Genomic DNA, 26,661 nt, shown 5'->3' with positions numbered 1-26,661 from the left:
CCGTAGAGCACAAAGTTCTCTAAAATCTATTTCAGACATCCACCGAGAAAATGTGAGTCTTAGTCTTAATTTCAGTACTGTGCACTAGGGTCAGTCCAAGGGGCATGCTAATAGTCGGTCCCATCATCAGAGTTACATACAGGGGAAAAACCAATATATACACACAAAAAGATTACAATAACCAAGAACAGGCCCCAATAAGATGGCCGAGAGAGCACACACTCACTTGGCACCCAGTAACAGAAACAGACAGCCGAGTGAGCACACTCTCACTTGGCACCCTGATAGGAGATCTCCAGGTATCCCTGGAACTTCCTCAGAACTGGGGAGTGACTTCTTTCTGAATTTTTATCTCCTTGTCCTTGGCAAAGGAAGGCAGGCATCTCTGGTTGTAAAGTATAAAAAAAATGCTTTATTGCTGGCTATAGAGAACAAAGAGCTTCTTCCTAGCTGTATTTAAATAGATCAGGGAAAACAAGCTTGGGGAATGTCTAGGGGCTTTACCTTACTGGGAGATATACTTTAAGTTAGAATCTCCCAGTAGGATATTTTTTCTACAACACACAAAACTTTACACAGAAAATTATTTCAATTATTTATAATAAATATATAATATTTGGTTTGAACCAAATGTTAAATCCATATAAAATACATGGTAGTATTCCAAAAAACTTGTAATATTTACTTTAAACAATTTATACATTTACACCCCACAGCACTTCTTCATAACTGTACTACCCTTGCTGAGATCCTTCTTCTTCCCAAATGGTCCCTCTCTTATTTTTATAATGGTTCTCCTTTTCTTTGTGTGTATATATGGAAACATCTCATGAAGGTGGTTGTATTGTACTCGTTGCTATTTTTTTGTGATCACAAGGTCTAAAGGACCACAATCTGGTCTTCAACTACACATATAAGAGCATCTGACCCTGAATTGCTCTTTTTCCTGAATCGACTTCTCCAGTCAAGGGATCACAAACACCACTTTTGAAGTACTCTATTGAAATGGGAAAAAATTGAAAATATTGTACTGTATCTTCATCTGTTTCTACCTGAGGTGATATATTCTCATCTTTGTCAAATGCTGGGCTCTGTACTATATGGACAACAGAAAATGGAAACATAATATGCTATATTAGTAAAAGAGAATAAAGTTTTAATGATTTGAATTTCTCAGGAAATACTGCCCATGTGAATTTTTTAAACAGCTTTGAGAAATGACGTAATTACATACATGATATTCGGTATAGGTATAGATGAGAAGTAAGTTTTCCAAATTATAGGGCCATTGAATATCTTTACCAATATTATAGAAAAAAAAAAACCTCCCTAACTTAAATAAAGATATGCTCATGAATATACAAGAAGCCTACAGAACGCCAAATTATTTGAACCAGAAAAAAAAATCTTGCCATCATATAATAGTCAAAACACCAAATGCACAAAACAAAGAAAGAATATTAAAAGCAGTAAGGGAAAATGGTCAAGTAATATATAAAGCAAGATCTATCAGGATTACACATAACTTTTCCCTTAGACTAAAAAAGCCAGAAAATCTAGGGCAGATGTCATACAGAATGTAAGAGAGCAGAAATGCCAGCCAAGACTACTATATGAAGCAAAACTCTTTTAACATAGCTTGAGACAACAAGGTATTCTGTGACAAAACCATATTTACAAAATATCTTCCAATGCATCCAGCACTTCAAACGATAATAAAGAGACAATTCCAATATAATGAGGGAAATTACACTCAAGAAAAAGCAAGAAATTAAACTTGAAGGAAACCTAAAAGAAGATAGCTACATGAACAAAATTCCAACTCTAATAACAAAAATAACAGGAAGCAACAACAATTTTTCCTTAGTATCTCTTAATATCAGTGGACTCAGTTCACCAGTAAAAAGGCATAGAATAACAAAATGGATGTGTAAGCAATATTCAGCACACCAGAAACACACCAAGGACAAAGTCAGACATTACCTCAGACTAAAAGGCTGGAAAAGAACTTTCCAAGCAAATGATCCGAAGAAATAAGGTGGAGCAGCCATTCTAATATCAAATAAAATTGACTTTCAACCCAAAGTTATAAAAAAAAAGTCAAGGAAGGAAACTTCATATTCATTAAAGTTAATATTTACCAAAATGGACTCCCCAATTCTAAACATTTATACTCCAAATGCAATGACATCCACATTGATAAAAGAAACTTTAGTAAACTCAAAACACACATTGTACCACAAACAATAATATTGGAAGACTTCAACACCCCTCCTTCATTAATGGACAGATCCTGGAAACTAAAACTAAAAAGATACATGGTGAAACTCACAGGATTTATGAAACAAATACATTTAGTTCATATCTATAGAACATTTTATCCTAAAACAAACGAATGTCCCTTCTTCTCATCACCTCACAATGCCTTCTCCAAAATTGACCATACACTCAGTCACAAAACATGCCTCAACAGATATAAAATTATTGAAATAATGTCATGCTTCCTAACAGATCACCACAGACTAAGGCTGATCTTCAACAATAATATGAATCATTGAAAACCCACATACACGTGGAATGTGTATAAAAATCTAGTCAGTGACAAAACAGTCAAGGAAGTAATCTAGAACTAAATTAAAGACTTTTTAGAGTTTAATGAAAATGTAGCTACAACATACTGCAAGTTATGGGACACAATGAAAATAGCCCTAAGATGGACTCTCATAGCTCTCTCTGAATGCCTCTAAAAAAGAAACTGGAGAGAGGATATAGTAGTAGGTTGATATCACACTTTAACACTATAGAACAAAAGGAAGCAAATTCACCCAAAAGGAGTTGAAATCAGGAAGTAATCAAATTCAGTGCTAAAATCAACCAAGTGGAAACAAAGGAACAATACAAAAATAATCAAACAACCTGGGAGCTTGTTCTTTGAGACAATCAACAAGATAGACAAACCATTAGACAGAATGAATACAGAACACAAGAACAGTATCCAATTTAGTAAAACCAGAAATCAAAAGGGAGAAATAACAACAGAAATTTAGTAAATTTGAAATATCATCAGATCCTACTATACAAGGCTGTACTCAACAAAACTGAAAATTCTGGATAAAATTCACACTTATCTAGACAGATATCAGGTACCAAATTCAAATCAGGATCAGATAAACCCTGTAATTACTTCTACCACTGTGAAAAGCCGCCCTCATGGTCGCCATTACAATATGGTGCTGACAACACCATTGTCACCATTGCTCATGGTGAGTGCGCGCAGGTGTCAGAATATCTTTCCATTACCTGAGCCCTGCCTCTCCCATGGCGTCATCAGGCTGATAGTGGGCAGCCAATCCCATGGTGCACATCCCCAACCTTACTTCTAACCATACTTCGCAGCCAATATAAGGGAGGAGTTTTCTGCTTTCTAAGTCTCCTGTCCTGAAGCTGTTCATCTATATCTCGAGATGTATTACAGCTTTACTACAGAAAGATCCGAGTGTCCTAGATGCGTTCTTGCTGGCAAGATGGTAGCGTGGGTCATCTGGTGCCAGAAACCCAGGATCAACATTGCTGGCATTGAGGGGAACCCCTGAAGAAGGGATGGATTCAGAACTGCATGGAAAAGGTAAGTTCGGAGAAGTATGTCTGATCATGAACCTCTTATCCCTTTTGATTTCGGTCTTAATCTAGATGCAACTTAGGAAGGGGCAGTAGAAGCTCTTGTTTTGGTTGCCCTGGCCCTCATTCTGTTTCTTATTCTGTCCATCGAGGCTGGTGCTGAAATTTGAGATAAATCGCGGCTGGTGCTGAAAAATGAGGTGTTGTCAGTCCAATGTAGATAAGTGGCAGCACTGAGGTATCTTCTAAGCTTTCCATAGATAAGGGAGCAAAGTGCTGTGTTTACTTTCACTTTGCAAAAGGAATACTATAAGTCGGGTGTAGATCAGCCGCAGGCACTCACTCTATCATGGGCTCCTCACAGTCAGTGATCACCACATTACAGTCAGTGCTAAAGCAACGTGACCTGCAGGTTGCCTCCCGTATGCTGCAGAACTTTGTTAAGGAGGTGGATCACATTTCTCCCTGGTATGCCTATTCGGGGTCTCTAACTGTAGCCTTATGGAATAAGCCAGGAAGGGACCTTGACCATAAGCATGAAGAGGAAGACTTATGCCTGGGCACCAAGGCAATTTGGAAGCTGATAAAAAACTGTCTAGAGGATGAAACCTGCCGACCAGCCAATGTGGAGGGACAGGGAATACTAGAAGATGTTCAGGACAGTATGTCAGAAACCTAACAGAATGAGAGAAAGGGAGCTCGAAAAAAGAAAGACACGTCACGAAAAAGGGCCCTCCCCAGGATTCAGAAAGAAGGGATGGAGAAAAGAGGGCAGTAAAACTGATCCCTCTACTAAGAAAAAGCCTCACATGTAATTCAACATTACCTTGAAGCTTGGAGTGCTTGGGGACAACCCAAATTTCTTAGAACAGATAATGGACTGGCCTACACCTCTCAAAAATTTCAACAGTTCTGTCTCCAGATGAATGTATCTTATTTAACTGGTTTGCCATACAGGGACAAGGCATTGTGGAACATGCCCACCACACTCTTATAACCTACCTTATCAAACTAAAAGGGTGAGTCGATGAGGGCCTGCCCTTAACACTGAGAGTGGCCATCTCCATGATACTCTTTACTCTTAATTTTTTGAATATTGATGAACAAGGCCACACTGCGGCTGATCATCACTGTTCAGAACCAAACAGATCTAGAGAAATGATCAAATGGAAAGATATCTTAACCGGAAAATGGAGAGGCCCGGATCCTATTTTAATAAGATCCAGGGTAGTTATTTCTGTCTTTCCACAGGAAGAAGACAATCCTCTTTGCGTTCCGGGATGCCTCATCTAAAGGATCTCCCCTTCAGAAGATGTGGACAAAAGAGGGAATACTTAAACAAAGAAGGCTACTGACCCTTCTACTGGAGATCCTGGTTCCTAGTATATAGGGGAAATTGTGTTGGGGTATTATGTCCACCTTTCCTCTGCCCATGCCTGTCATGCACAGTGCACAAGTGTTTCCACATTTCTTTACTATTGATAGGGAGCTTCAACTTGCCTTTTTACCATTAGATGGGCAAATTCAGGCTCTGATGGAAAACAGAACTTTTCCCTCAAAAGTTGCATATGTAGCAGAGGATGGACTAGTAAGTCATCAATAGCAGGAGAGACACTTGTTCTTGTAAAGTTCCTATGACCAAGTTTTGGGAATGCCTGGGCCAGGAATTGGGAGTGGGTGTGTAGGAGAGCAGGGCGAGAGGGGAGAGGACTGGGATTTTTGGAGGGGAAAATAGTAAAGGGAATAACATTTGAAATGTAAAAAAAAAAAAAAGAAAAAAGAAAATAAATAATAAAAAAAGAATGAAATAAATTATTCATAGTATTCTTGAAATAAATTCAAGTTTTACAAACATATCATTGGAACAATGTTCAGGTATTTTCCGTTGGCAAAATAATAACAAGTTATTTTTTATCAACATATTGTGACTACAGTGCCAAGAATAGTTATATATTAGTTGCTAAAACTCTGGTATAGGAATATATAGATATAGGTAAAATTTCAAATGAATTATACAAAATCTCTTAGAAAAGACTTCTTCCAATTCAGCTGACTAGGTAAAAGTCTAGTGAACTGCAGGACACGCAATTAATACCCAACCCTGAATATGCAATAACCTTCAGAAAGAGACTCCTCCGAAATATTTATGTCATCTTCTTCATCATCAAAGTCCAAAAGTAATAAGTAATCTCCTTTGGAATCACCATCATTTTCTTAACAGCCATTCTTCTCTTAAAAACTGTAATGTCTTCTTAGTTAAAAAAAAATGGAAAACAAGGGAAAAAATCTTAGTAATCTGAATCCAAAGGTATCATTTAAGTAGTTAAAAATATCAAAAATGAAATAATTATATGCACTTCCTCTTTCCAGTTCCTCCATGTGTCCCATTTATTATGTCCCTCTCCCTCACAACATTGTTTTAAAATCTTCTTTAACTTACTTCTATAAAAAACTCCTTTAGAACCAGAGTTAACAATATGTCAGATCCCAGTTTAAATAAGGGGAAAAAGGCCAGCCTTGAATATGTGAGACTTCTTAACTACCCAAAGACGATGAGGAAAATGTATTTGCATTTAATTTCTGAGTCATCTGATTCTTGTTCCTATTTCCCACAGATTCTTTTTAAACAAAACATTAGCAATTTTGTTTATCAGTGTGTCTCTGTCTTTAAATAAACTCACACTGCTATCAAGATAGATAATGAATATGGTAACTGTATATTCATTTGAGAAGACCCAAAGCTCCCTCTACAATAAACACCCAACAGCACCAGCACCCACACAGAAAGACCTTCTATTGGAGAAAGCAGGGATTTGGGGAAGACTTGGTTTTCAAATATCTGGATATTGTAAGTCCAAGGCCAGCCCAAACCAAGACAGCCTGAGCTACAAACGAAGAACCCATCCTACAGAAGGAAAACGGAGAGAAAAGGCTGATCTCCGTGGTGCAAGTCTTTAATAGAAATACTTGGGGAATGAGAGGGGAGGATCTGTGGTCAGAATCCATCTTAGAAGACTTATGAATCTTCTGCATTGTCTGCTCTTATTCTTTTCATTTATTCTTCCTATGCCACTCCCCTTTCTGTAGTATCCATACAGTCTCTACCAAAGAAATACACACTAGAGAAGACAGTGAGGGTAGAGGAATGCTCAGTGTGTCTCTAATAGATTTTGGACTACACACAGGACAAGTGCCAATTTCAACCCTAAGGTCTCTTTCAGCACATAGGACAATCGCCAAGACTCCTCACCAATGGCACCCTGATCCCCTGACCCCCAGTCCTGCAGCCGGCTCTCTGATCCTCTCCCTAGGCCCCAAGCTTGTGTCCTCCAAGGGTTTTCAATCCTCTAAGCCCCTGTCCTGTTCAATCCTGTGCAATGAATATGATCCTCCTCCTTCATTTTACCCTCAGAAGCCATAGGAAATGCCGATCGGGAGGCTTTTCCTCACAGAGTGGCCTCTTGAGACTGAGATTTCCCACCAGTCACACATCTGTTAATAGTCCAATTACCCTGATCAGAGCTGGTTATCAGTATCAGGTCATTCAAAAGTGAACACCTTCACAACTGAACCCTTCCTTGCTTGGCTGCTCAATGAAAAAAAAAAAACAAAAACAAAAAACAAAAACAACAACAACAAAAAAAAAAAACAAAGCAAAACAAAACAAACAAACAAACAAAAAAACTAAGCAAAAAACAAAACAAAAACGAAAACAAAAAACAAAACAAAACAAAAAAAATCAAAATCAAAACAGATAAAAACAAAACAAAAACAAAAACAAAAACAAAAACAAAACAAAAAGAAAAAGAAAAACAAAACAAAACAAAAAGAAACAAACAATCAAACAAACAAACAAACAAAACGTTATCAGGAGAGACCCAGATGGAGTACTCTGAGGAGCCTTTGTGATGCCAGATGGAGAAAACAGGTCTCATCCAGGGATTTCACTGTTTGGCTGAATATACCCTGTGTATGCTGTCATGGAGTACCAGGCACCATTGATTGGAAGGGAGTTCTCAGGAGGTGGAAAAGAGCTACCATCTTTAAGACAAATGATTTCGAATTTCTAGGTTGAAAAGCATTTGCAGACTTGAAAAACATGTACAAATGTGTAACATATGAAAGCACTGGAAATGGCACTACTAATTTCAACTGTAATATTTTTTGTTATTTATTTATGTGCATAAAAATTAAAATGTGTGCACTTTTTCTGTATGTACATTCCCACAACAGAAGAGTCCATGCTGTCCTAATAGATCAGAAGAGAACATCCAGATTCACTACAATCCCTGGTAAACTCCCACCTCCACCTTCCTAGTACTGAGCTTGTTTACAATAGTGTGCTAGGATGTGCAGGCCCTCTCTCCCTCAATTATGTGCTAGGCTGCCCAGCCCCTTTTTCTCCCTTATGTGCTAGAGTGCTCATGCCTATTCTCTCACTTATGCCTCTATGGCCTACAGAGGCTGAAAGAGAGCAGTGATTCTCTAAAACTTTGGCTGTGCATAAATTGTAAGCCACTATGTGGGAGCATTGTGCCCGGTCCTCTTCATAGAAAAGGTGCTTTTTGTTTGTTTGTTTGTTTGTTTGTTTGTTTGTTTGTTTTATTATTTTTTGAGAGAGGGTTACTCTGTGTAGACCTGGCTGTCCTGGAACTCACTCTGTATACCAAGCTGGTCTCGGACTCCCAAATTCTTGGCCTCTGCCACCCAAGTGATGGGATTAAAGGCATAAACCACCACTGCCCAAACAGCAGTTGCTCTTATCAGCTAATTTTTCCATTTTTCAACTAATCTAGTGTGTACTTCATGTATCTTTACTGCATTTCTCCCATTTACTTTCAAGGTGGAGGGTGTTTCCACCGGAACAGGGATCCAAAGTGGGATCCGTGCCACCATGGCATGGGTGTTCTTTGTTACATCCCAACATTGAGAAATCCAACAAGAATCATTGGAACAGACTTCAAATGAATCACTTGAAAGAATATAAACAAGAAAGGGGGGTAAACACAGACTGGGGGAGATGTATAATTAATCTGGTTTACCAAAGTTTTATTGAACCCAGTGATCTCTACACTGATATTAGTATGTCCATAAGAGTCCTGGGAGGCATCATATATTCCCCAATGCTGAGCAAATCTTGAGATGCCAGTAAAAGAAGCCTTTACAACTGCTCCTCCCTGGATAAAATTCAAAGGATTTAGTTCTGTACAACTGCCATTGACTCCACAAAGCAACCACTTGTGAAAGGGATGCATTCTAAAGTCCTGTATGACAAATCTCTTTTTCATAACAAATTCCTTCTCTGGGTCATCTGTTATGTTGGAAGAAAAGGAAAAAGTTTTACTCTGATCTGCCCAACAAATGATGGAGGATCGACAATCAGATCAAGACAGGATCAGCCTTTCATCTTCCAAGATACAATGAGGGGCTATTTTTGTTTGGTGGGGATGTTCTTTTTCTGAAAAGTTAGGTTGTAGAATTGTACCATTAACCCAAATTGCCTCTTGCCAAAAGGTCCGATTTATAAAGGTTATATCTACATTGGAAGTATCTTGGGTTGTGCTCACCCAACCTCCTCGGTGCTCATTAAACTTCCCTAAAGCTCGGGCTGGGAGGTTGATACAATTTCTGGTCCATTAATTTGAAAACATAAAGACCCCTGTTCTAGTAAGGAGTGATTTTCTCCTAATGGTGCTCGAGTGGGATCATAGGTTAAATATGGCAAATCCACTGTTTTATTAGTAGTAAAGAATTTTGGAAAAACTATAGCATCATGACGAACTGACATTGGTTTAGGGAAAGTCAAGAGAATAGCCCATCTCTGTTATACTAGAAAACTGATACAAGTTCAGCATTGTCAGGATCAGGAACAGTCCTGGGGAGGTCAGCATCTTCTGCACCATCCTTGATGAATATCCTGCGGGTGAGTCGTTCCAGCAGCCAAAATGGGTTGTCTTCACTCTGTGGAAAAACACAAACAGCTCCCCAGGATCTGATTAAGATAGGATCTGGGCCTTTCCACAGACCAGTTAAAACATCCTTCTGTTTGACCATTTCTTTTGGTCTATCAGGGTCTGAGTTATGTCGCTCAGCTGCAGAACATCCCTGCTCGTCGTGATTCAAAAAATTAAGTGTAAAGAGTGACATAGATACCAATACTCTTGGCACTGAGGGCAGAGTCTCATCAACTCTCCCTTTTTGTTTTATAAGATAAGACTTGAGTGTGTGGTGGTCACATTCCACAATGCCTTGTCCTTGAGGTTTATAAGGAAGGCCAGTCAAGTGACTGACATCCATTTGATGACAAAATTGTTGAAATTTAGTAGAAGTATATGCTGCCCCGTTATCCGTTTTAAGAATTGTGGGCTTGCCCAAAGCACTCCACTCTTCTAGGCAGTGCTGTATAACATGAGAGGCTTTTTCCCCTGTTAAAGGTATGGCAAACATTACACCATTGCAGGTGTCAATGGAATTATGTAAATACTGATTTATAATGGCGATTGCACGTGGCACGCAAGCTCTTCTCAGCAATTGCTTGTGGCACGCACGCGATTGCTTGGGACATGGCACTACACAGCTGTCTACATAAAAATGAAAATGTAATTAAGGATAAAAGTGATACAGGAGAAATGGGGAACAATTCAAGGAGGAGAAGATCGGGATGGATTTGCTAAAACTCATTTATATGTATGCAGAATGTTTTTACCCAACAAATTTAAAACAAAGTAAGTAAGTAAGTATGTAAGCAAATAAATAAAAAAAATATATTTGTATGCACATGCATATCCGATAGGCGTGTGTGTGTGTGTGTGTGTGTGTGTGTGTGTGTGTGTGTGTGTGCATATAAGGGTGTAGGTATGTAGCACCTGTGACTAGAGGAATGCAATCATGCACTATCTTTCTTTATGTTCTATGATGCAGTGTGTTGATTAGAATATCTTTTGACCATGGGATGTGGCACTATTATGATCTTTAAGTGGCACTATTATTATCTTTAAGTGCTCCTTAGCCATTTTAGACTCTTTTGACTTGACATCTCTATTTAGATATATACCCCATATTTGATTGGTTTATTTCGTTTCTTGAGTTCTTTATATATTTTGGATATTAGCCGTTTATTGGATGTGAGGTTAGTTAAGATTTTTTTCTCCAGTCTGTAGGTTGATGATTAGTCTCATTGCCTATATGCTTTGCTTACAGAAGCTTTCCAGTTTCATGAGGTCACATTTATGAATTGTTGATCTTAGAGCATGAATCACGGGAGAGGTTTTTAGGACATTTCCCTCTCTGTGTCAATGAGTTCATCTTCTATTAGATTCAGTGTATCTTATTTTATGTTGATAATCGTGTTCAACTTGAAACTGAGCTTTGTGCAAGGTGATCAATATGGATTTTTTTTTCAACATACAGACTGCAAATTAGAACCGCACAATTTATTGAAAATCCTTTCTTTATTCCATCGTATATATATACATATATATTTTGCTTCTTTGTCAAATATCAAGTATCCATAAATGTGTGGTTTTCTTTCTGGTTATTCTGTTCTAGTCCACTGATCCATCTGTCAGTCTCTGTATCAATACCATGTAGTTTTTTTTTGTTTTGTTTTGTTTTGTTTTGTTTTGTTTTGTTTTAATCACTTTTGCTCTATAGTAGAGTTTGAGGGCCAGGATTGCTCTGAGGCAGGATAACAGTGGAGTCACAGAGTAGAACCCTGGCAATGGCTTTAAAATCTAAGTGTCCCAGGGCTTTCTAGCTCTCTCATTGTACTGAAATGCTGATGATAACTTCTAAAAAGTACTTTGTCTTTCTGAGGGTAGGCTGGCTTAGGTGATTAACACCTGTAGCCTAACAGAGGAGGATTAAGGAAAGCAGACTTTTTTCTAGCTCAGCAGGAATTACTGGGCTCTAATTTTGAGCTTACTAGCCAGATGTCACTGGAAGAGAAGGAATTTAGAGAAGTCATTATAGAAGTTATTACTAAGTTATAAAAAATTTCCTATGAAAGTTATATAAGGGCAAAAGGAGAAAGATCCTAAGTGCGGAAAGGGAAAAATTCTTCTAAGTGGGAAAAAGGAAAAAAAAATAAAAAAAAAAGTCTAAGTGGAGAAAAGAAAAAACAAAAACTTCTCTCTTGATTTTCCTCATCTCTTTGTCCTCAGCACTTATACATATTTCAGAATACATGACCACATGCTACAAAGTTCATCAACTGTCTCAGATCAACAAGTTCACTGAAGGTATCAAACAATAACTAAGATATTAGTGAAGTTTTGTATAGGTAAACCCAATCAATATTTTATCTTTTACCCTAGAACCTATAATAAATCTTTAGTTCCCTTCTGATGACTTTTGGTTAATTGTTATACAACCTCTAGGAATGTGCTCTGAGTAGGAGAAAGTCTGGTTACTATCTAAGAGCAATTATCCAGTGACACTTGGAAAACTGGCAGTTCTCATTGTAGTTTTGACTATCAGAAAATGACTTAATAGCCCTTTTAGTTTGGGGAGAATTTTATTGAGTATTTTTGCATTGATATACATAAGAGAAGTTGGTCTGAAGTTGCCTTAATCTGGAATCAATTCACCATTAAAAACAAATAGACTAACAGACTGACTATATAAACAATACACAATATTTTGCTGCATAAAAGAAACCCACTTCAGGGACAAAACCAGATACTACCTCATAGTAAAAGGCTGGAAAAAAAATTTCCAAGCAAATGGTCTGAAGAAATAAGCTGGAGTAGCCATTCTAATATAGAATAAAATCAATTTCCAACCCAAAGTTATCAAAAAAGACAAGAAGGGACAGTTAAGGCTCATGAAAGGTAAACTCTTCCAAGATGAACCCTCAATTCTGAATATCTATGCTCCAAATGCACAGGCATCCACATTCATTAAAGAAACTTTAGTAAAACTCAAATCACTCATTGCACTGTACACCATAATAGTGGGAGACTTCAACAACCCGCTCTTATCAATAGAAAGATCCTGGAAATAGAAACTAAACAGAGACACATTGAAGATAACAGAATTTATGAAACAAATGGATTTGATAGATATCTACAGAACATTTTACCCTAAAACAAAAGGTTATAACTTCCTCTTAGCATCTGATGGTCCCTTCTCCACAATAGACCACAATCAGTCATAAAACAGGACTCAACAAAAATATTGAAAGTATCCCATACACCCTATCACATCACCATGGACGAAGGCTGATCTTCAATAACAACATAAATAAGAGAAAGCCAACATTCACGTGAAAGCTGAACAACCCTCTACTCAATGATAACTTGGTCAAGGAAGAAATAAAGAAGAAATTAAACACTTTTTAGAGTTTAATGAAAATGAAGGGACAATATACCCAAACTTATGGGACACAATGAATGTAGTCCCACAAAGAAAACCAAAAGCTCTGAGTGCGACCAAAAAGAAACCAGAGAGAGCACACACTAAGAGCTTGACAGCACACTTAAAAGCTCTAGAGCAAAAGGAGGCAAATTTACAAGGGTGAGTAGATAGCAGAAAATCATCAAACTCAGGGCTTGAATCAAACAAGTGGGCACAAAAAGAACTATTCAAAGTATCAAACAATCCAGGAGCCTGTTCTTTGAAAATAGTATCAAGATAGATAAACCCTTAGAATGATGAACTGGAGTGCACAGGGATAGTATGCTAATTAACAAAATCATAAATGAAAAGGGAGACATAAGACCAGAACCTGAGGAAATCCTAGGCATCATCACATCCTACTACAAAAGGCTATACTAAACAAAACTGGAAAACTTGGACAAAATGGACAATTTTCTAGACAGAAATCAAGTACCAAAGTTAAATACAGATCAGAATAAAGATCTAAACAGCCCCATATCCCCTAAAGAATTAGAAGCAGTCACTAATACTCTCCCAACCAAATAATGCCCAGGAACACCCACATGGGTTTAGTGTAGAGTTCTATCAGACCTTCAAAAAAGAACTAATTCCAACTGTTCTCAGACTATTTCACAAAATAGAAACAGAACGTACTCTATTCAATTCATTCTATAGAAGCCACAATTACTCTGATAACTAAACCATATAAAGTCCCAACAAAATAGAGGACTTCAGACCAATTTCCCTTCTGAATACCGATGCAAAAAATATTCAATAAAGTCCATGCAAACTGAATCCAAGAACATATCACAAAGATCATCAATAATGATCAAGTAGGCTTCATCCCAGGGATGCAGGGATGCTTTAATATAAGGAAACACATCAACATAATCCACTATATATAAGCAAACTCAAAACAAAAACCACATGATCATCTCCTTAGATGCTGAGAAATCATTTAAGGAAATCCAACACCCATTCATGATAAAAGTCATGGAAAGACCAGGAATTCAAGGCCCATACTTAAACATAATAAAAGCAGTATATAGCAAAACAGTAGTCAACATCAAACTAAATGGAGAGAAACTAAAACCAATCCCACTAAAATCAGGGACTAGACAAGGCTGCCCACTTTCTTCCTATCTATTCAATATAGCACTTGAAATCCTAGCCAGAGCAATTGGACAAAAGAATTAGATCAAGGGACACCATGGTCCCTGGCCTGGGGGATTCTTCGGACACCCGCAAGGACCCATACAGGATACTCCATGGGATCCTAAGCCCTCTGGTGAGTGGAACACAGCGCCTGGTCCAATCCAATCGCACAGGACCCTAGACTGCACATTATTATTATGCATATCAGATAGGCATGTGTGTGTGTGTTTGTGTGTGTATGTGTGTGTTTGTGTGTGCATATAAGCATGTAGGTATGTAGCACTTGTGACCAGAGGAATGCAATCATGCAGTATCTTTCTTTATGTCTCTCTGCCATTTTCCTATGATGCAGTGTGTTTATTAGAATATCTTTTGCCCATGGGATGTGGCACTATTGCAAGGTGATGGCTTGTTTGAGGAAGTGTATCATTGTGTAGGCTTGCTTTTATGTAGTGCACAATGTCTGCCCAGTGACGAAAATCGATCCTCTTCCTTGCTACCTGTGGCCACAAGCTTCCTCCTGGTTGCCTTCAGTCTAAGATATAGACCAATTAGTTCCTTCCTCAGTACCTCCTCTACCTGGATGCTGCCATGCTTCCTACCAATATAATAATGTACTGACTCTATAAGAGTTTCCTGAGTCATGATATCTCTTCACATCAATGAAACCCTATTGAACATGGGCAGTATGTTAGCCTGAATTTTAATGCTTACAAGATAATTGCAACCAGCATGGAAGCACAAAGTAAAGATGATGAATGAGTCTCTGTATTTTTTGAACTTCTGAATTTTTGAATGAATGTGGGGATTGGGAAAATTAGAAAGTTATGGGAAGGAGAAAGAGAGGATGCAAAGACCTTTTGGGCTCCTGCCACTTGCTTTTGCATTCAATATTTCTATTTTAAAACAATACCAACAACTAAAACAACCAATGACAAGGCATCCATACAACAGATTCACAGAGAAGACACCAAAGGGCATTACATTCTTGTAAATCATTTTCCAGCTAATGTCTGGTGTATTGAGCCTAAAGATTTTACTGTCAAACCCTGATGATTACTCACTAGATTGGATCCCCTAACACAATGATGAATGACACTGTGGTCAAAAGGACAGTTAACATGTATAAATACATCGTTTTTCACACTGTCAGTTTGAATTGTTACTATATATCCCAGTTTGTTTTTTTTTTTTTTTTTTTGCATTTTATCTCCATTACTGTGTTGTTTTCAGCCCTCACTTGCTACATAGAAAATGGATTCTTTTACACTATATTTTATTTAGGGTGCACAATGGAACCTAAATACTAATTCAGTCCATTTCAAGTAGAGCTCTCTGTTCTCTTTACAAAATTGCAATTAAATAGTTTTCAAAAATATTTTGCACTTGTGTGGCTTAGTTTAATTAAGATTGGGGGGGTTATATCTCCCACATTCTCAGTTGTCTCAAACTGGGAAAACTGTCTAGAAATGTTGTGGAATCTTTGTGACTGTGCCCTAGCAGAAGTAGATCACTGGGACAAGATGGAGGGAGCTGGGTGGTTCTGAACTAAATCTTGGCTTCTAAATCCAACCAAATGTGAGAAGGGCCCATTCAGGCTCTCAATGCCACAGATCAACTTGTTGTTTCCTCCAATGCTGTCCTTATCATGACAGTCTGTCCCTGGTAACTGTTTGCCATATACATCTCTTCTTTTTTTTTTTTCTTTTTCATTTTTATTATAAATTTAGCTCATTTACATTTCCAATGCTATACCAAAAGTCCCCCATAGCCACCCACCCCCAATCCCTTATACACCCACTCCCCCTTTTTGGCCCTGGCGTTTCCCTGTACTGGGGCATATAAAGTTTGCATGTCCAATGAGCCTCTCTTTCCAGTGATGGCCGACTAGGCCATCTTTTGATACATATGCAGATAGAGTCAATAGCTCCGGGGAACTGTTGAGTTCATAATGTTGTTCCACCTATAGGGTTGCAGATCCTTTTAGCTCCTTGGGTACTTTCTCTAGCACCTACATTGGGAGCCCAGTGATCCATCCATTAGCTGACTGTGGGCATCCTCTTCAGTGTTTGCTAGGCCCCGGCATAGTCTCACAAGTCACAGGTACATCTGGGTCCTTTCAATAAAATCTTGCTAGTGTACGCAATGGTGTCAAAGTTTGGATGCTGATTATGGGGTGGATCCCTGGATATGGCAGTCTCTACATGGTCCATTTTTTTATCTCAGCTCTAAACTTTGTTTCTGTAACTCCTTCCAAGGGAGTTTTGTTCCCACTTCTAAGGAGGGGCATAGTGTCCACACTTCAGTCCTCATTTTTCTTGAGCTTCATGTGTTTAGAAAATTGTATCTTATATCTTAGGTATCCTAGGTTTTGGGTTAATATCCACTTATCAGTGAGTACATATTGTGTGAGTTACTTTGTGAATGTGTTACCTCACTCAGGATGATGCATTCCAGGTCCATCCATTTGGCTAGGAATTTCATAAATTCATTCTTTTTAATAGCTGAGTAGTACTCCATTGTGTAGATGTACCATATTTTCTGTATCCATTTCTCTGTTGAGGGGCATCTGGGTTCTTTCCAGCCCTGGCTATTATAAATAAGGATGCTATGAACATAGTGGAGCATGTGTCCTTCTTACCAGTTGGGGTAACTTCTGGATATATGCCCAGGAGATGTATTGCTGGATCCTCCGGTATTACTATGTACAATTTTCTGATGAACTGCCAGACTGATTTCCAGAGTGGTTGTATAAGCCTGCCATCCCACCAACAATGGAGGAGTGTTCCTCTTTCTCCACATCCACGCCAGCATCTGCTGTCATCTGAATTTTTGATCTTAGCCATTCTGACTGGTGTGAGGTGGAATCTCAGGGTTGTTTTGATTTGCAATTCTCTGATGATTAAGGATGTTGGACATTTTTTTTTTCAGGTGCTTCTCTGTCATTCGGTATTCCTCAGGTTAGAATTCTTTGTTCAGTTCTGAGCCACATTTTTGTATGGGGGTTATTTGATTTTCTGAAGTTCACCTTGAGTTCTTTATATATGTTGCATATTAGTACCCTATCTGATTTAGGATAGGTAAAGATCCTTTCCCAATCTGTTGGTGGTCTTTTTGTTTTATTGATGGTGTCTTTTGCCTTGCAGAAACTTTGGAGTTTCATTAGGTCCCATTTGTCAATTCTCGATCTTACAGCACAAGCCATTTCTGTTCTGTTCAGGAATTTTTCCCCTGTGCCCATATCTTCAAGGCTTTTCCCCCCTTTCTCCTCTATAAATTTCAGTGCCTCTGGTTTTATGTGAAGTTCCTTGATCCACTTAGATTTGACCATATTACAAGGACATAAGCATGGATCGATTAGCATTCTTCTACATGATTACAACTAGTTGTGCCAGCACCAATTGTTGAAAATGCTGTCTTTCTTCCACTGCAACGTTTTAGCTCCCTTGTCGAATATCAAGTGACCATAGGTGTGTGGGTTCATTTCTGGGTCTTCAATTCTGTTCCATTGGTCTACGTGTCTGTCTCTATACCAGTACCATGCAGTTTTTATCACAATTGCTCTGTAGTAAAGCTTAGGTTAGGCATGGTGATTCCAACAGATGTTCTGTTATCCTTGAGAAGAGTTTTTACAATCCTAGGATTTTTTGTTATTCCAGATGAATTTGCAAATTTCTCCTTCTAATCCGTTGAAGAATTGAGTTGGAATTTTGATGGGGATTGCATTGAATCTGTAGATTGCTTTTGGCAAGATAGCCATTTTTACAATGTTGATCCTGCCAATCCATGAGCATGGGAGATCTTTCCATCTTCTGAGATCTTCTTTTATTTCTTTCTTCAGAGACTTGAAGTTTTTATCATACAGATCATTCACTTTCTTAGTTAGAGTCACGCCGAGATATTTTATATTATTTGTGACTATAGAGAAGGGTGTTGTTTCCCTAACTTCTTTCTCAGCCTATTTATTCTTTGTGTAGAGAAAGGCCATTGACTGGATTGAGTTAATTTTATATCCAGCTACTTCACCGAAGCTGTTTATCAGGTTTAGGTGTTCTCTGGTGGAATTTTTAGTGTCACTTATATATACTATAATATCATCTGGAAAAAGTGATATTTTGACTTCCTCTTTTCCAATTTGTATCCCCTTGATCTCCTTTTGTTGTCGAATTGTTCTGCCTAATACTTCAAGTACTATTTTGAAAAGGTAGGGAGAAAGTGGGCAGCCTTGTCTAGTCCCTGATTTTAGTGGGATTGCTTCCAGCTTCTCTCCATTTACTTTGATGTTGGCTACTGGTTTGCTGTAGATTGCTTTTATCATGTTTAGGTATGGGCCTTGAATTCCTGATCTTTCCAAGACTTTTATCATGAATGGGTGTTGGATATTGCCAAATGCTTTTTCTGCATCTAATGAGATGATCATGTGGTTTTTGTCTTTGAGTTTGTTTATATAATGGATTACATTGATGGATTTTCGTATATTAAACCATCCGTGCATCCCTGGAATAAAACCTACTTGGTCAGGATGGATGAGTGCTTTAATGTGTTCTTGGATTCGGTTAGCGAGAATTTTATTGAGGATTTTTGCATCGATATTCATAAGAGAAATTGGTCTGAAGTTCTCTATCTTTGTTGGATCTTTCTGTGGTTTAGGCATCAGAGTAATAGTGGCTTCATAAAATGAGTTGGGTAGAGTAACTTCTACTTCTATTTTGTGAAATAGTATGTGCAGAACTGGAATTAGATCTTCTTTGAAGGTCTGATAGAACTCTGCACTAAACCCATCTGGTCCTGGCCTTTTTTTGGCTGGGAGACTATTAATAACTGCTTCTATTTCTTTAGGGGATATGGGATTGTTTAGATGGTCAACATGATCCTGATTCAACTTTGGTACCTTGTATCTGTCCAGAAATTTGTCCATTTCGTCCAGGTTTACCAGTTTTTTTGAGTATAGCCTTTTGTAGAAGGATCTGATGGTGTTTTGGATTTCTTCAGGATCTGTTGTTATGTCTCCCTTTTCATTTCTGATTTTGTTAATTAGGATTTTGTTCCTGTGCCCTCTAGTGAGTCTAGAAAAGGTTTATCTATCTTGTTGATTTTCTCAAAGAACCAACTCCTCGTTTGGTTAATTCTTTGAATAGTTCTTCTTGATTCCACTTGGTTGATTTCACCCCTGAGTTTGATTATTTCCTGCCATCTACTCCTCTTGGGTGAATTTGCTTCCTTTTTTTCTAGAGCTTTTAGATGTGTTGTCAACCTGCTCGTATGTGCTCTCTCCCGTTTCTTCTTGGAGGCACTCAGAGCTATGTGTTTCCCTCTTAGAAATGCTTTCATTTTGTCCCATAGGTTTGGGTACGTTGTGGCTTCATTTTCATTAAACTCTAAAAAGTCTTTAATTTCTTTCTTTATTCCTTCCTTGACCAAGATATCATTGAGAAGAATGTTGTTCAGTTTCCACGTGAATGTTGGCTTTCTATAATTTATTTTGTTATTGAAGATCAGCCTTAGTCCTTGGTAGTCTGATAGGATGCATGGGACAATTTCAATATTTTTGTATGTGTTGAGCCTTGTTTTGTGACTAATTATGTGGTCAAATTTGGAGAAGATACCATGAGGTGCTGAGAAGAAGGTATATCCTTTTGTTTTAGGATAAAATGTTCTGTAGATATCTGTCAGGTCTACTTGTTCCATAACTTCTGTTAGTTTCACTGTGTCCCTGTTTAGTTTCTGTTTCCACGATCTGTCCATTGATGAAAGTGGTGTGTTGAAGTCTCCCACTATTATTGTGTGAGGTGCAATGTGTGCTTTGAGCTTTACTAAAGTGTCTTTAATGAATGTGGCTGCCCTTGAATTTGGAGCGTAGATATTCAGAATTGAGAGTTCCTCTTGGAGGATTTTTACCTTTGATGAGTATGAAGTCTCCCTCCTTGTCTTTTTTGATAACTTTGGGTTGGAAGTCGATTTTATCTGATATTAGAATGGCTACTCCAGCTTGTTTCTTCAGACTATTTGCTTGGAAAATTGTTTTCCAAGCAAATTTGATTTTATATGGTGTAGTTTATTTGACTAGTGGCTCTGAGTCAATAAGACAAAAAGACCACCAACAGATTGGGAAAGGATCTTTACCTATCCCAAATCGGACAGGGGACTAATATCCAATATATATAAAGAACTCAAGAAGGTAGACTCCATAAAATCAAATAACCCCATTAAAATATAGGCCTCAGAACTGAACAAAGATTTCTCCCCCGAGGAATACCGAATGGCAAAGAAGCACCTGAAAAAATGTTCAACATCTTTAATCATCAGGGAAATGCAAATCAAAAGTCTTATTTTCATATTTTCATTATTTACAGACCATTGTGTGTTATAAATAGAAATCTAGAGGAGGAAAGATGTTTAGAGTCACTGACACACACACTTAACTGAGGTTTCCTTTGCACAGGAAGAAGATATACCCATCCTCTATATCTGGAGAGTTTCTCTAGGACCCTAATGATATAAAAGTCTTCAAGTATCTAGGCTAAAACAACATTGCTTTTGCCTATATTTATGCAAAGTAACCTCTTTTATACAGTAATCATATTGATGTGTGTATGCATACCGAAATATACAGGTAAGTGCAGAGGATTGGGAAGGGTATACTGTTTTCTGTTACTTCAGTCCCTAATTTTCCCCTCGTGATAGGGTTTCTTGCTGAACTAGGAGTGAGGCTGACATTCAGTCATCCTTCTGTCTCTTCCACTCCCATTCCTAAGCACCAGTGTTGCAGGTGAAAGTTTGACCAAACACTTGGCTTTAACCCTGGGCCATCTCCCCAGATTCTTCTTTATTTTAAATAACCTATGGATTACTTTTGCTCTCAATGTAATGAAACTGCTGTATAAGAAGTTGTTATTTAGAAGATGGCAATATAAGTGGTCTGTATGTGTTCAGTACACACATGGTATATTAAGAACTACTTTCCTTAATACCTTGAGAATTGCATACAAATATTTTGATGTAATTTACTTTCCAATCCTTTTAGTAACTCCTCCCAGAACAAAATACGGCCCATTCCCACCTAACTCCTCCTGCCAACTTCATATCTTATCTTCTCTCTTTTGTTAAAACCCATTCAAAATCATTTGTGTTTCCCATAAACTCTTGGACATCTGGCTTCCACTAGAGCATGGCCAATCTATCACCTTCAAAGGCAATACCTTTGATGAAAACTGACTGTTCATCCCTCATCAACTGTCTATACCTTACTAGATAGTGATGAGGGATAGTGAGCCCTCCCCATTCAGTGATGGAAGACAGAATGGCCTGATTTTGTGCAGAAAGAAACAGTTTTATAATTTTTTAAGGTCTTTTTAGAATTCTTGTGTTTTCTTATTTATAGAATTTTATGGTTTTAAAAATATTTATTAAGAATTAAAAAAATAGCTTTTTGGGTCATTTAGTGTTTGTTTAATAATTTTTTGGTTTTTTAGGGTTTTAGGTTTTGCTTTATTGTTTTAGTTTTTTTTTTTTTATTAAGGTAAAGTGATTGTTACTTTCTATTAGTTTTATTCTTAGAGGTGGAAGCATGTGTTTGTGGATTTGTTGTAAGATTACTTTCTTGTTTCTTCTATGGTGTAGTTTCACTCCTTGTGTTGTTGTTTTTCACCTATTATTCTTTGTAGGGGTGGATTTAAGGAAAGATTATGTGTAAAATTGGCTTTGTCGTGGAATATATTGTTTTCTCCGTCTATGGTGATTGAGAGTTTTGTTAGGTATAGGAGCCTAGGCTAGCATTCATGTTCTCTAGAGGTGGAATAGATGCTGGTATTAATATCTTTTTATGAAAATACATCCATGAGTTGAGAGAGGAGGACTTCCACTGGCCTTTGTACCCTAGTGCCATGTTCTAGGTGCTGCTAGTGAATGGGGAACTAAGTGACACCCCAGTGACAACAGAAAACACCTCTTTCAGAATCATACCTAAGAATGTCAGGCAGAGTTTATTTTGGCTGACTCATGGTAACCAGATCTTATATAGAGAGGGTGGGACTCATGTATCACTTCAGAAAATGCTTTTAAGCTTAGTCTTATATATTTTACAGAGAAGGAAAAGAGAGAAATAACTTCATGAAGGATAACACCCAAGAAAGCAAATGATCAAGGCAGCTTTACAGCAACACACAAATCTGTCCAACACTAGTGTTTACTAGTGGTTTGTTGGTGTTAAATAGCCAAGGAGGCTACTGGACCATAGAGGGGCTGGAGAAAGTCAGATTGCTTTTTGTTATTGTTTTATTTTATTTTAACATTTCCCTTTTGAATTCAGCCAGTCTCATTTTAGATTTTTCCTGCTGCTAAGACCACTAGTGTTCTCTGGTACATTCAACCTTACTGATCTCCAGGCGACTAGACTTGTCAGGGTCAGAGTGGAACCTGGATATTTTACAACCAATTATCTGGGCCACTTGCCTACCGCTGGTCACCTCAGTTTCTCTACCTAAATTCCTTACTGATAATTTCCTCAGCATGCAGCCTGCCATGATTCACCGACAGGTACAACAACTGCTTCTGCCTCAGTATTAAATTCAAGTCCTTTCTCTTCTTCAGGTATGTTAATATTTGACGATATACAAATGCATTTATCTGAGAAAGAATGGGCTATGCTAACCCATCGAAGAAGACACTCTACAGTGTTGTAATGCTGGTCATCTACAAGCTAACCACCTGTCTAGGTTAACTGATTAACTATAACTCATTTCCTTTGTGTATACATTGTGTAACCTGGACTGTAATGGTGAAAAATACACCCTGGGAGATATTACCTTTTGGGTTATAATTGATTTAGATTGCTTCTTCACTGTTGAAGCAGGAACTGCTACAGAAAAAAAAATTTCTATGTTATTTTTTTGGGTTATTTGTTTTCTTTGTTTTTTAAAGATACAATTTCTCTGCATAACCCTGGCTGTCTTCAAGATCAATCTGTACAGCAGGTTTACCACAAACTCACCTGCCTTTGTCTCCCAAGTTCTGGGTTTAAAACATCACCCACCACCATCATCCAGCTCAGTGTGAAAGTTCTTAATTTTAGTGAGGATCAATTATTTCTCTTAGAATGAATATTTCTTCCATGAAATCTAGAACTCTTAACTCTATTAATCATACATATACTCCAATTTTCCTAAATCTTTTATTTTGTTCTTACATTAAGTCCATGCCCTTGTGAATTATTTTACATACAGTATGAAGTTGAGATTGAGTGTGAGGCTTACTCTTTTACCTATTATGTGTCACTGCTCTCGGGTGAAACAAAACATACAGCACAAATTACATATATGCATAATGTTATAAAACTATGGTGTATATATTATATATAATTTATTTTATATGTAATATATTTTATCATTTATAATATTTTGTTATATAATATACTTTAAATGTAGTTTAAATAGACTTTAAAGTGAATTACAGGGTGTGATCCAACAATAGCTGTCTACCAACTGATATTCTAAGAACATAATAGTTATTCAGTCAATGAGGTGGATTGTCTCAGGTAGTCTCCAGTGTATTATGGAATACTGAAAATGGCCTGTATTGACAGTGAAGGAATGGGCTTCCCAATGAGGGCAAACAGGCAAAGAAAACAAACTTTCTTCTTCCACGTCTTTCATATAGGTTGCAGAACATTTATATAAGTGTGTGCCAGGTTTAAGGTGACTTTTCCCACTTGAAAGATTCAGATTCAAAATGGAGCTTGCCATTTCAAAGTATTAAGAAAAAAAATCCTTTAACGTCTTGCTCAGTCAGTTGGATTTTAATTAATTCTTGATGCAGTAAAGTTCAAAACCAAGAACACTCATCACATTGTCCAATTGGCTCCCCATAATTTATTGACATTTATAGCCTTCCTTCATTGAATTGCTTGTGTATTTTGTTGAAAGTTACTTTGCAATTTGTATACATATGTCCAGACTGAGCTGTTTGACTTTTTGTTGTTATTATTTAAGTCTTAAACAATTATAGATAAGCCCTCATATCTATTACACAATATTTTTTCTACTTTATTCATTCTTGTTATTCTTTGCATTGTGAAGAAAGAGATGGCTCAATTCTTGAACAGTACATGTTAAACTTCCCGTTCTGTTTATAGCACCAAATATAGTTTAACAAAAAAACTGTCTAATGCCAGGCAGTGAGGGAACAGGTCTTCAATCTCAGCATTTGGGGGTTGGGGGCATAGGCAGGCGAATTTCTGAGTTTGAGGCCACCTTGATCTACAGAGTGAGTTTTGGGAAAGCCAGGGGTAAACAAACAAACTTTGTCTAGAAAACAAAACAAAACAAAAAAAAAAAAAAAAAAAAAAGATAAAAAAAACAAGAATAAAAACTTCCTTGTATCTCTAGGTCTTCCGGTCTCTTTAGACCCTGAATACATATCACACACACACACACACACACACACACACACACACACACACACACACACACACACACACATGCACCCTCACTTAGTCAAAAAACTCAGACAGAATTGCCAAGCTAAGGGAAAATTAGCATATTGCAGGGACAGATGTAAAGAATGTTTAAAATCTAGAAAATTTGGCAGAGTTATGTTTCATATTAAAAAAAAGATAAAATAGAATAATAAGTTGCTTCCCACTGTCTTTCATTATCTGTGTTATCCACACATTTTTTTTTGTATTAGGAATAAAAGAAATGAGTATTTGTTTGACATTTGTATCCAACCTATGTTTTTGTTTGACATCTGTGTCCATAGCAATGTTTTCTTAGACACTATCCTCTGGTTTCAGGTACCATGGACTATGATTTAATTCTTCACTTTTCTCAGAAGAGATGTAAAATGCTATTAGGGCCCTTGAAGTCAGAAAGAATTAATATTCATGGCATAGATTCAGTGGCTATAATGTTGACTGTCATACAATACCAAAACAAAGATTCAGGTAAATTTATGAACAAGATGATAAGACTGTGTCTTCCTTCAGTGTTACCATGGTAGTTGTCACTTCAGTCTCTCCCTTGACATTGTCTATTTTCATGGAAGCTTGGGGAACACAAGAAGACCTGAAAGCCAACACAAACCTAAGAAACTTGTAAGCATTTGAAGTCCACTTACAGATCTCACTGTCCATACTAGTTATTCATCTCTGTGGAAGTAAAAGAGAGCAGTAAAGTGACTTTGATTATTTTGGCTTTTATTACACACACTGGAATTTTTAAATGATTGCATACCACTCCTGTGCCTAAAGGGATGTACAATTTGTGATTTCTTAATTTTAAATGAGTATAGCAGTTTTCTCTATAGAAAAGTTTGAGCATTAATTTATTGATAAGGTCAGTGCATGGGAGCTTATGTACCCTCTCCAAAATGGTATGCATCTGATACTCGAGGGTCTCATCCACTAGTAGTCTGGCAGAGAAACACATGTGGCTTATACATTTGGTCCCAATTAGAAGCAGGGTAGATTGAATCCCAGGTTTATGTAGAAATAACAACTGTTTGGTCAGGAGGATACTTCTTAAGATGGCCATGTAGTCAGAGAAGTGAATCCTGGCTTGTGAGTTCATGAAAGACAAATTATATTTTGCTAGCTACTTTAAGCAACATAGTAGGTTCACACACCAAGACACACAGACACAGACACAAACACCAATACAAATTCACTGTAGGATCTCAGATAATAAAATTCTCCTTAATAATAATTGTTGAGATGAGTTTTCTCTAACACCAGAAAATAAACTGTCCTGGAGCTGATTTTTTTAAATTAGTTAATCAATCAACATCCCAAACCTAGTATTCCTTCTCTTCTCTGCTCCCTGACTTCTCCTCCACTTCTGCTACCCCAATCCACTCTTCCTCAATTTTTCTTCAGAAAAGAGATCTTCCATGATAACTTCTAGTTTTGGCTATTGTAGTTGCACATCCACTCATATTGATGATAGACAAGGCCTGGCAGAATTTCATTCCATTGGCTATGGAAATAGAGCTAAGTGGAAGACAGGGTATGTGAACAAATCTTAACAAAAATTTACCCTCATTAACCATAAACTCTTTTTTATTTCTCTTTTAATTAATTAGGTATTTTCCTCGTTTACATTTCCAATGCTATCCCAAAAGTTGCCCATACCCATCCCCCCACTCCCCTACCCACCCACTCCCCCTTTTTGGCCCTGGCGTCCCCCTGTACTGGAGCATATAAAGTTTGCAAGTCCAAAGGGCCTCTCTTTCCTGTGATGGCTCACTAGGCCATCTTTTGATACATATGCAGCTAGAGACAAGAGCTCTGGGGTACTGATTAGTTCATATTGTTGTTCCACCTATAGGGTTGCAGTTCCCTTTAGCCCCTTGGGTACTTTCTCTAGCTCCTGCATTGGGGGCCGTTTGACCCATTCCAATAGGTAACTGTGAGCATCCACTTCTGTGTTTGCTAGGCCTCAGCATAGTCTCACAAGAGACAGCTATATCTGGATCCTTTCAGCAAAATCTTGCTAGTGTATGCAATGGTGTCAGCGT

This window comes from Mus musculus, chromosome Y (assembly GCF_000001635.26).
Source record: "Mus musculus strain C57BL/6J chromosome Y, GRCm38.p6 C57BL/6J".
NCBI lineage: Eukaryota > Metazoa > Chordata > Mammalia > Rodentia > Muridae > Mus > Mus musculus.
This window is presented reverse-complemented; position numbering follows the sequence as displayed.